This window comes from Gigantopelta aegis, chromosome 6, assembly GCF_016097555.1.
Source record: "Gigantopelta aegis isolate Gae_Host chromosome 6, Gae_host_genome, whole genome shotgun sequence".
Classification (NCBI taxonomy): Eukaryota; Metazoa; Mollusca; class Gastropoda; order Neomphalida; family Peltospiridae; genus Gigantopelta; species Gigantopelta aegis.
The window spans coordinates 51,187,456-51,199,698 of NC_054704.1; positions in this window are offsets into that span (position 1 = coordinate 51,187,456).

Sequence of the window (12,243 nt, forward strand, 5' to 3'; positions counted from 1 at the left end):
AAATATGTATGACCGATGCGGGAACGACACAAGACTATTTCATCCTTCCTGCACTGTCTATAGGAGGACTGCCACTCTCCCAAAACTGGCTTGATAGCATGAAGCTTGTTCGCAACCTCACCGTCCCAATCACGTTGCCAAATTGAAAAAGATAAATTTGTTAATACCATATTTAAAATCAGTATACGGTACACCAACCCTGGCATGAGGCAAATCCAAAGCAGACTTGGCAGCTAAATCTGCCTTTTCATTACCCCTGATGCCAACATGGCTGGGTACCCAACAAAATACAATGTCTTTATTGGCAATAGATAAAAAGACACACTTTCGTATCACCATCCCAATTAAGGGATGGTCCAGCTTCATATTTCGTAAAGCTTGAAGACATGAAAGTGAGTCGGTAAAAATAATAAATCTGGATGCTATGGAATCTTTAATTTCTTCTAATTTCGAGTTAGGCAGTCGCATGGAAAATATTGTGTCTGATGGAAAAACTGTAGCACAAGCCATAGAATTCCCATCCCGTGATCCATCTGTATACACAGGAATGTAATCACGGTACTTGTCCTGAATTTCCATGAAAAACTGTTTAAAAACAACAGCATCTGTACGATCTTTCTTTAGATGCGAAAGATCAAACACAATTTTAGGTGGTGTAATACACCAGGGTGGTAGAACAAAATATGAAGGAGTTTCCAAAGTGTCAGTTAAATCAATGTTGGAAAGCGACAAAAAACGCTTAATGCGAAGACCAAATGTACGAATAGCATTTAGCCTTGCATCAAACAACTTCATATATTTGTTGTCAAACACCGCATCATGAGTTGGATGTGTTGGTAAAGATTTAATCTTGGCAGCATACTGCAGAGAAAGCTTGGCACGTCTAGCACCCAAACAAGGTTCGTGTGCATCAACGTACGAGCTCTCTACAGGAGATGTTCTAAATGCACCAAGACAAAGCCTAAGTCCCTGATTGTGTATAGGATCTAGCATCTGCAAGTAAGACTTGCGTGCCGACCCATACACAATGCATCCATAATCAAGTTTAGACCTCACAAGAGATCTATACAGACGGAGCATAACCTTGCGGTCTGCTCCCCATTCCGTATTACCAATAACTTTTAAAATATTGAGAGCTTTCAAGCCCTTCTTTTTAACATATTTGAGATGGGGCACAAAAGATAGCTTCCTGTCAAATATAACCCCCAGAAATTTAGTCTCCTCCACAACCGGAATTGGATTTTTTTCCAAAAAACAACTGTGGATCTAAGTGGAGACCTCTTTTCTGGCAGATATGCATACAAACCGTTTTTGGGAATAGGAATAATAATAGCTTTCCTCCAATCAGAAGGAAAGTCTCCAGAAATCCAGATGTTATTAAAAATATTCAAAAGAACCATCAAAGATGATTCAGGTAAATGTTTTAATAACTGATAATAAAGTTCATCCGGTCCTACTGAAGTATCATGGGCTCTACGAAGAGCATCCTGCAATTCCTCCATAGAGAAATGCCTGTTGTACACTTCAGCATTTTCGGATGAAAAATTAATGGACTGCTTTTCAGCTTTAGTTCGGACAGATGTAAAGGCATCTGTACTGAAAGCAGAAGATGAGTTATGAGAACAGTTGTCTGCCAAGCCATTGGCAATGTCACGATGAGACGTGACATCTGTGTCATGGACAGACAAATGATGAACTGTATTACTGGATTCTTTACCTTTGATTTTACGGATCCTATTCCAGACAGATTTCACTGATGTTTGTGAATTCACCCTGGAGACAAAAGTTCTCCAAGATGTTTTCTTACTCTGTCTAATCTCTCTGCGAGCCTTAGCCCTAGCAATACGAAATGCATCCAGGTTGTCTGCTGTAGGTTCACGTTTGAACCGCTCAAGCAACTTGTTTCGCTCTTTGAATGCATACTTTGCACGTATCATTAAACCATGGTTTATTGAAACGCTTTGGCACTGCCGAAGTCTTAGGAATAGTTTCATCTGCAATGTCCTTCAAGATGGAAGTGAACAAAGACATGGGATCATCAGCATCAGTAATGGCAAATTGTTGCAGACGGGTGCTGCACAGATGCTGAAACTGACTCCAATTTGCCTTCGCCAACTTCCACCTTTGAACCCTTTCAAGTGATGGTGGTCCATCATTCTCCAAAATAATGGGAAAGTGGTCACTACCACAAAGTTCTGAACCAACTTTCCAGGAGAAATCAACAAAATGTGATGGACTACAAAGAGTTAAATCTATGGAAGTGAAAGATCCACTTGCAGAATGAAAATATGTACGACTTTTATCATTAAATAAAAGTAAGTCGTTTTTGATAATTAAGTCTTCCAATTGTTTACCTCTAATATTGATATCCTCGCATCCCCACAAAGTGTGGTGACCATTAAAATCTCCCATAATAATAAAGGGAGTAAGGAGCTGATCAATAAGATCTTGAACATCCCTAGGATTAAAATTAAAATGATTACGAGGTGGCAAGTAAACTGAGCACAGAGTAACAGTTTTAGGAGCCGTGACTTTGACAGCCACAGCTTGTAAATTGGTATTTAATGTTACTGAACTCTAAGGAATGTTTTCATTAACAAGAATAGAAACACCCCAAGATGCCCTATTTTCAGTTTCTTGAAATTTATGATAGAGGTTAAATCCTCTCATGGTAATATGATCAGTGTCCTTCAAGAAAGTTTCTTGAAGACACACTGAAATAGGATTATGTTTTTGAATTAAAAGACTTAATTCATCAAAATTGGGCCTAAGCCCACGGCAGTTCCACTGAATAACTGAATTAGTCATTAGGGGGAAGTACAGGAGTTATCTTTGGCTTATGAGATCTCTGTGGGTGTGGACGATCATCTGGCACTATATCCATTTGATCATCCACATCAGCCAAAGTTTCAAATGGATTGTTGGTCGAAACCAACTTTTCCCCCGCTTTCTTCAGTCGTCCTGAAGAAGAATCCTTATGCTGCTTTTTTGTGTCTTTTCTTGACGGAGGCTTACTGGGACCTGGCTCCCCAGGCGATGAGCCTCTTGATGGATTCCTAGAATCCAAAGACACTTGAGTAGATGTTGAAACTTATTTATGAACAGTCTGTTTTTTGACATCTTTTGGATGAGAAATCTCTTAAATGTATCCTCACTGTTGGGCCAAGTTAAATCAGCTTGAGTAGCTATACTCGTTGTAGAAACCTTGACAGCCGTGGCATATGATTTACCTAATACCACATTTGTCGAAGACTCTACAAGTTTTCTAGCATCAATGAAATTCAGGCGCTTTTCTACCTTGACCTGCTGCACCTGGTTTTCCACTTTCCACTTTAGGCACTCTCGCGAGTACGCAAAGTGTTTCCCTTTACAATTGGTACATATCATGTCATTCTGACATGTCTTGCTGTCATGGTCAAAATGACCACAACGAGCACATGTCAATCTGTTGCGACATGTATTCTGTCCGTGTCCAAACTTTTGACATTTGAAACACCGTAAAGGGTTGGGGATGTAAGGTACAACTGGTATATTCAGGTAACCTGCTTTAACTGAAGTTGGAAGTGTAGGCACATTGAATGACAGGATCAAGGTGTTTGTCGGCACAAGTTCGTTGTTCCGACGAACCTTAATCCGCTTGACTGATGTAACCCCTTGTGAAGAGAGATTTTCGCAAATCTCATCCTCACTAACTCTTTCCAAACCCCGAGATCAAACTACTCCTTTAGATGAATTTAGAGTAGCGTGAGGACTCACAATGATAGAAATGTTGCATATCATTTTAGATTTAAGAAGATTTCTGGAATGACTCTCTGTTGAACATTCAACCAACAATGAGCCATTCCTCAATTTCTTGACAGTTTTGGGCTCTCCGGCCAAGCCTTCGAGCCCTTTCTGAATTGCAAAGGGCGACAGTTTATTCAAGGCCCCTTCATAGGAAGACCCGATGACGAGAAACTGTGGCCAGGTTTTGAAAGAAATCACTTTAGATTTCTTAACATTCAAAGACTTAGATTCTTCATCAGATGATGAAGAATCTGAAACTTCGGTGTGGACCCTTTTCAGGGTCCCATCAAAAGATTGAGGTTGGTTAATATCCATATTAGAAACCAAATGGTTCATCAACCATGCCCCCACCCACCACGGAGTCCAACAAGGGGACATGATGTTGCGGATATCCAGCAGGCACTCATGCCAGGGATACATGGTTGATATACTCAGGCAAAGAAAAAATTAATCACCCGATTGACCCTAGCCACCGCACTAAGAGCAACAAATATAAAAGGTAATTAAAACAATGTTTGTTCTTGGCTATATAAACAAAACAAAGGTTGTTTGCTCTAGAGCGTGGCATGACCAGGCGATTAATCAGGTCGGGCCTCCCTGACCACCCGTCTGGCTGAACTCCAGGCCAAAGTGGTGTGTTGCCAGAAAACATATCCGTAGATATGTCCCCAACTCAACCACCAGGATCCCATCATCCAGCATTACGGGATGCACCTCACGGCCAACAAGGTGCCCCAAAAGGGGAGTTGTGCTGTATTGGCCATTCTCAAAGAGAATGTTACACCCCTGCACCACGGTGAGGTTACAGCAAGCGCAGGGGAATTAAAAAAAGAAGTAATTTCGACATAAAATTTTGAACGCAGATCTAAAAGTTTAAAGTCCGATCGATATATTTACGCGAGTGGCCTCGTTAAGGCCCTTTGGGTGCACACCTTAAAGGGACGAGATGGGTTGCATCCCGTCAAGTATGAATCGTATGTACGCCTTGAGTGGGCGAATTGTAGGACTATTTATTTTAGTCCTTGGCCCAAATATTTGGTGAATACGTGAAACAATTAATTTTGGGGCCGAATACTCCAAAATTGATTTTTGACGAATGGTGTGTGTTAAGTGGTCGAATAAAACAAGTTTTTTTTGTGCATAATGGATAGGGACCACTCACACAGGGTCTCTTCCACTTCATAAATATCCGAACCCTTTCTGATAGTCAGTATATGGGGCAGAGACCGCCATAAAAGTGGGCACTATAGTGCAGAAAGCATTGCTATATGTGTTCTGACATCTAGTTCACCCCACCACTAAAAATCAAATGTGTAAATGTAAAGGCAAATGTATGTATCGTATGTACGCCCTGCGTGGGCGATTTATAGGCATATTTATTTTAGTCCTTCGCCCAAATATTTGGTGAATAAGTGCAAAAATATATTTTGGGGCTGAATTTTCCAAAATTGCTTTTTGCCGAATGGTGTGTATTAAGTAGTCGAATAAACTAAGTTTTCGGTACATAATGGATAGAGGCCACTCACACAGGGTTTTCTCCACTCTATAAATATCAGAACCCTTTCTGAAAGTCAGTATAGGGGGCAGTGACCGCCACACAAGTGGGCACTATAGTGCAGAAAGCATAGCTATATGTGTTCTGACATCTAGTTAACCCCACCACTAAAAATAAAATCTGTAAATGTAAAGGCAAATGTATGTATCGTATATACACCTTGCGTGAGCGAATTATAGGAACATTTAGTTTAGTCCTTGGCCCAAATATTTGGTCTATAAGTGCAAAAATAAATTTGGGGCCGAATACTCCAAAATTTATTTTTGCCGAATGGTGTGTATTAAGTTCTCGAATAAACAAAGTTTTTGATACATAATGGATAGGGACCACTCACACAGGGTTTTCTCCACTATATAAATCTCAGAACCCTTTCTGAAAGTCAGTATATGGGGCAATGACCGCTATACAAGTGGGCACTATGGTGCGAAAGCATTGCTATATGTGTCCTGACATCTAGTTCATCCCACCCCTAAAAATAAAATCTTTAAATGTAAAAGGAAATGTATGTATCGCATGTATGCCCTGTGTGGGCGAATTATAGGAACATTTATTTTAGTCCTTGGCCCAAATGTTTGGTGAATAAGGGGAAAAATAAATTTTGGGGCCGAATGTTCCAAAATTGATTTTTGCCGAATGGTGTGTATTAAGTAGTCGAATAAACACAGTTTTTGGTACATAATGGACAGAAACCAGTCACACAGGGTCTCCCCCACTCTATAAATATGATGACCCCTTCTGAAAGTCAGCATATGAGGGAATGACCGCCATACAAGTACGCACTATAGTGCTGAAAGCATTGCTATATGTGTTGTGACATCTAGTTCACCCCACCCCTAAAAATAAAAATCTTTAAATGTAAAGGCAAATGTATGTATCGCATGTATGCCCTGAGTGGGCGAATTATAGGAACATTTAATTTAGTCCTTGGCCCAAATGTTTGGTGAATAAGGCCAAAAATAAATTTCGGGGACGAATTTTCCAAAATTGATTTTTGCCGAATGGTGTCTATTAAGTAATCGAATAAACAAAGTGTTTGGTACATAATGGATAGGAACCAGTCACCCAATGGCTCCCCCACTCTATAAATATCAGAAACCTTTCTGGAAGTCAGTATATGAGGCAATATACGCCATACAAGTACGCACTATGGTTGTGAAAGCATTGCTAACTAAAAATAAAATGTGTAAATGTAAAGGCAAATGCATCTATCGTATGTACGACCTGCGTAGGCGAATAATAGGCATATTTATATTAGTCCTTGGCCCAAATATTTGGTGAATAAGTGCAAAAATACATTTTGGGGCCGAATTTTCCAAAATTGATTTTTGCCGAATGGTGTGTATTAAGTAGTCGAAGAAACAAAGTTTTTGGTACATAATGGATAGGGACCACTCACACAGGGTTTTCTCCACTCTATAAATATCAGAACCCTTTCTCAAAGTCAGTATATAGGGCAGTGACCGCCATACAAGTGGGCACTATAGTGCAGAAAGCATTGCTATATGTGTTTTGACATCTAGTTCACCCCACCCCTGGAAATTAAATGTGTAAATGTAAAGGCAAATGTATGTATCGTATGTACGCCTTGCGTGAGCGAATTATACGAACATTTAGTTCAGTTCTTGGCCCAAATATTTGGTGTATAAGTGGATAAATAAATTTTGGGGTCGAATTTTCCAAAATTGATTTTTGCCGAATGGTGGGTATTAAGTAGACGAATAAACAAAGTGTTTGGTACATAATGGATAGGGACCACTCACACAGGGGTTTCTCCACTCTATAAATAAGAGAACCCTCTCTGAAAGTCAGTATATGTGGCAATGCCCGCCATGCAAGTGGGCACTATAGTGCAGAAAGCATTGCTATATGAGTTCTGACATCTAGTTCACCCCAGCACTAAAAATTAAATGTGTAAATGTAAAGGGAAATGTATGAATCGTATGTACGCCTTGAGTGGGCGAATTGTAGGACTATTTATTTTAGTCCTTGGCCCAAATATTTGGTGAATAAGTGAAACAATTAATTTTGGGGCCGAATACTCCAAAATAGATTTTTGACGAATGGTGTGTGTTAAGTAGTCGAATAAGACAAGTTTTTTGTGCATAATGGATAGGGATCTCTCACACAGGGTCTCTTCCACTTCATAAATATCCGAACCCTTTCTGATAGTCAGTATATGGGGCAGTGACCGCCATAAAAGTGGGTATTATAGTGCAGAAAGCATTGCTATATGTAGTCTGACATATAGTTCACCCCACCACTAAAAATAAAATGTGTAAGTGTAAAGGTAAATGTATGTATCGTATGTACGCCCTTCGTGGGCGAATAATAGGCATATTTATTTTGTCGTTGGCTCAAATATTTGATGAATAAGTGCAAAAATAATTTTTTGGCCGAATTTTCCAAAATTGATTTTTGCCGAATGGTGTGTATTAAGTAGTCGAAGAAACAAAGTTTTTGGTACATAATGGATAAGGACCACTCACACAGGGTTTTCTCCACTCTATAAATATCAGAATCCTTCCTGAAAGTCAGTATATGGGGCAGTGACCGCCATACAAGTGGGTACTATAGTGCAGAAAGCATTGCTATATGTGTTTTGACATCTAGTTCACCCCACCACTAACAATTAAATGTGTAAATGTAAAGGGAAATGTATGAACGTATGTACGCTTTGAGTGGGCGGATTGTAGGACCATTTATTTTAGTCCTTGGCCCAAATATTTGGTGAGTAAGTGCAAAACTAAAGTTTGGGGCCGAATTTTCCAAATTTGATTTTTGCCGAATGGTGTGTATTAAGTAGTGGAATAAAGAAAGTTTTTGGTACATAATGGATAGGGACCGGTCACACACGGTTTTCTCCACTCTATAAATATCAGAACCCTTTCTGAAAGTCAGTATAGGGGGCAGTGACCGCCATACAAGTGGGCACTATAGTGCAGAAAGCATTGCTATATGTGTTCTGACATCTAGTTCACCCCACCACTAAAAATAAAATGTGTAAATGTAAAGTTAAATGTATGTATGGTATGTACGCCCTTCGTGGGCGAATAATAGGCATATTTATTTTAGTCCTTTGCCCAAATATTTGGTGAATATGTGCAAAAATTAATTTTGGGCCCGAATTTCCGGATTTGATTTTTCCGAGTGGTGTGTATTACGTAGTGGAATAAACAACGTTTTTGGTACATGATAGATGTGTACCACACACGGTGGTACCACTAACACAGTGTCTACTCCACTCTAGGGGGCAATACCGCCACAAACCTTTCTGAAAGTCAGTATTTAGGGCAATGGCCGCCATACATGAATGAATCCGGAATGAATGTTTAACGACACCCCAACCTTTCTGAAAGTCAGTATTTAGGGCAATGGCCGCCATACCAGCACGAAAAATACACCGGCCACTGGGTGTCGAACTATGGTAATGCAAACAAATAAAGTGACGATCAACATAAAAAACAGTGTAAAGAACTGTGCAAAAACACAAATATCACAGAAGTTTACGGATACTGAATTTTACTCAAAACCCTTTTTTGTTGTTGCTGTATTGGCCATTCTCAAAGAGAATGTTACACCCCTGCACCACGGTGAGGTTACAGCACACGCAGGGGGCCGCCATACAAGTGGGCACTATAGTGCAGAAAACATTGCTATATGTGTTCTGACATCTAGTTCACCCCACCACTAAAAATTAAATGTGTAAATGTAAAGGGAAATGTATGAATCGTCTGTACGCCTTGAGTGGGCGAATTATAAGACCATTTATTTTAGTCCTTGGCCCAAATATTTGGTAAATAAGTGAAACAATTAATTTTGGGGCCGAATACTCCAAAATTGAATTTTGACGAATGGTGTGTATTAAGTTGTCGAATAAACAAAGTTTTTGGTATATAATGAATAGGGACCACTCACACAGGGTTTTCTCCACTCTATAAATATCAGAACCCTTTCTGAAAGTCAGTATATGGGGCAGTGACCGCCACACAAGTGGGCACTATAGTGCAGAAAGCATAGCTATGTGTGTTCTGACATGTAGTTCACCCCACCACTATAAATAAAATGTGTAAATGTAAAGGAAAATGTATGTATCGTAGGTACGCCCTATGTGGGCGAATTATAGGAACATTTATTTTACTCCTTGGCCCAAATATTTGGTTAATAAGGGGAAAAATAAATTTTGCGGCCGAATTTTCCAAAATTGATTTTTGCCGAATGGTGTGTATTAAGTAGTCGAATAAACAAAGTTTTTGATACATAATGAATAGAAACCAGTCACCCAATGTCTCCCCCACTCTATAAATATCAGAAACCTTTCTGGAAGTCAGTATATGAGGCAACAAACGCCATACAAGTATGCACTATGGTGGTGAAAGCATTGCTATTTGTGTTCTGACATCTAATTCACCCCACTCCTAAAAATATAATGTGTAAATGTAAAGGCAAATGTATGTATCGTAGGTACGCCCTATGTGGGCGAATTATAGGAACATTTATTTTAGTCCTTGGCCCAAATGTTTGGTGAATAAGGGGAAAAATAAATTTTGGGGCCGAATGTTCCAAAATTGATTTTTGCCGAATGGTGTGTATTAAGTAGTCAAATAAACACAGTTTTTGGTGCATAATCGATAGAAACCAGTCACACAGGGTCTTTCCCACTCTATAACTATGAGAACCCCTTCTGAAAGTCAGTATATGAGGCAATGACCGCCATACAGGTACGCACTATAGTGCTGAAAGCATTGCTATATGTGTTCTGACATCTTGTTCACCCCACCCCTAAAAAAAATTCTTTAAATGTAAAGGCAAATGTATGTATCGCATGTACGCCCGGAGTGGGCGAATTATAGGAACATTTATTTTAGTCCTTGGCCCAAATGTTTCGTGAATAAGGACAAAAATAAATTTCGGGGACGAATTTTCCAAAATTGATTTTTACCGAATGGTGTATATTAAGTAGTCGAATAAACACAGATTTTGATACATAATGGATAGAAACCAGTCACAGAGGGTCTTTCCCACTCTATAACTATGAGAACCCCTTCTGAAAGTCAGTATATGAGGCAATGACCGCCATACAGGTACGCACTATAGTGCTGAAAGCATTGCTATATGTGTTCTGACATCTAGTTCACCCCACCACTAAAAATAAAATGTGTAAATGTAAAGGCAAATGTATGTATCGTAGGTACGCCCTGTGTGGGCGAATTATCGGAACATTTATTTTAGTCCGTGGCCCAAATGTTTGGTGAATAATGGCAAAAATAAATGTTAGGGCCGAATTTTCAAAAATGGTTTTTTGCCGAATGGTGTGTATTAAGTAGTCGAATAAACACAGTTTGTGGTACATAATGGATAGAAACCAGTCACACAGGGTCTCCCACACTCTATAAATATGATGACCCCTTCTGAAAGTCAGTATATGAGGGAATGACCGCCATAGAAGTACGCACTATAGTGCTCAAGGCATTGCTATATGTGTTCTCCGAACCCCTAAAAATAAAATATGTAAATGTAAAGGCAAATGTATATATCGTATGTACGCCATGTGTGGGCGAATTATAGGGATATTTATTGTAGTCCTTTTACAAAATATTTGGTTAATAAGGGCAAAAATAAATTTTGGAGCCGAATTTTCCAAAATTGATTTTTGCCGAATGGTGTGTATTAAGTAGTCGAATAAACACAGTTTTTGATACATAATGGATAGAAACCAGTCACACAGGGTCTTTCCCACTCTATAACTATGAGAACCCCTTCTGAAAGTCAGTATATGAGGCAATTACCGCCATACAGGTATGCACTATAGTGCTGAAAGCTTTGCTATATGTGTTCTGACATCTAGTTCACCCCACCCCTAAAAATAAAATCTTTAAATGTAAAGGCAAATGTATGTATCGCATGTACGCCCTGAGTGGGCGAATTATACGAACATTTATTTTAGTTCTTGGCCCAAATGTTTGGTGAATAAGGGCAAAAATTAATTTTGGGGCCGAATTTTCCAAAATTGATTTTTGCCGAATGGTGTGTATTAAGTAGTCGAATAAACAAAGTGTTTTGTACATAATGGATAGGAACCAGTCACCCAATGGCTCCCCCACTCTATAAATATCAGAACCCTTTCTGGAAGTCAGTATATGAGGAAATATACGCCATACAAGTACGCACTATGGTTGTGAAAGCATTGCTATTTGTGTTCTGACATCTAATTCACCCCACCCCTAAAAATAAAATGTGTAAATGTAAAGGCAAATGTATGTATCGCATGTACGCCCTGAGTGGGCGAATTATAGGAACATTTATTTTAGTCCTTGGCCCAAATGTTTGGTGAATAAGGGCAAAATGCGTTTTGGGACCGAATTTTCCAAAATTGATTTTTGCCGAATGGTGTGTATTAAGTAGTCGAATAAACAAAGTTTTTGGTACATAATGGATAGAAACCAGTCACACAGGGTCTCCCCCACTCTATAAATATGATGACCCCTTCTGAAAGTCAGTATATGAGGGAATGACCGCCATACAAGTACGCACTATAGTGCTGAAAGCATTGCTATATTATGTGTTCTCCCCACCCCTAAAAATAAAATATGTAAATGTAAAGGCAAAAATATATATCGGATGTACGCCATGTGTGGGCGAATTATAGGATATTTATTGTAGTCCTTGGCCAAAATATTTGGTAAATAAGGGTAAAAATAAATTTTGGAGCCGAATTTTCCAAAATTGATTTTTGCCGAATGGTGTGTATTAAGTAGTCGAATAAAGACAGTTTTTGGTACATAATCGATAGGAACCAGTCACACAGGGTCTTTCCCACTCTATAACTATGAGAACCCCTTCTGAAAGTTACTATAGTGCTGAAAGCATTGCTATATGTGTTCTGACATTGGGCGAATTATAGG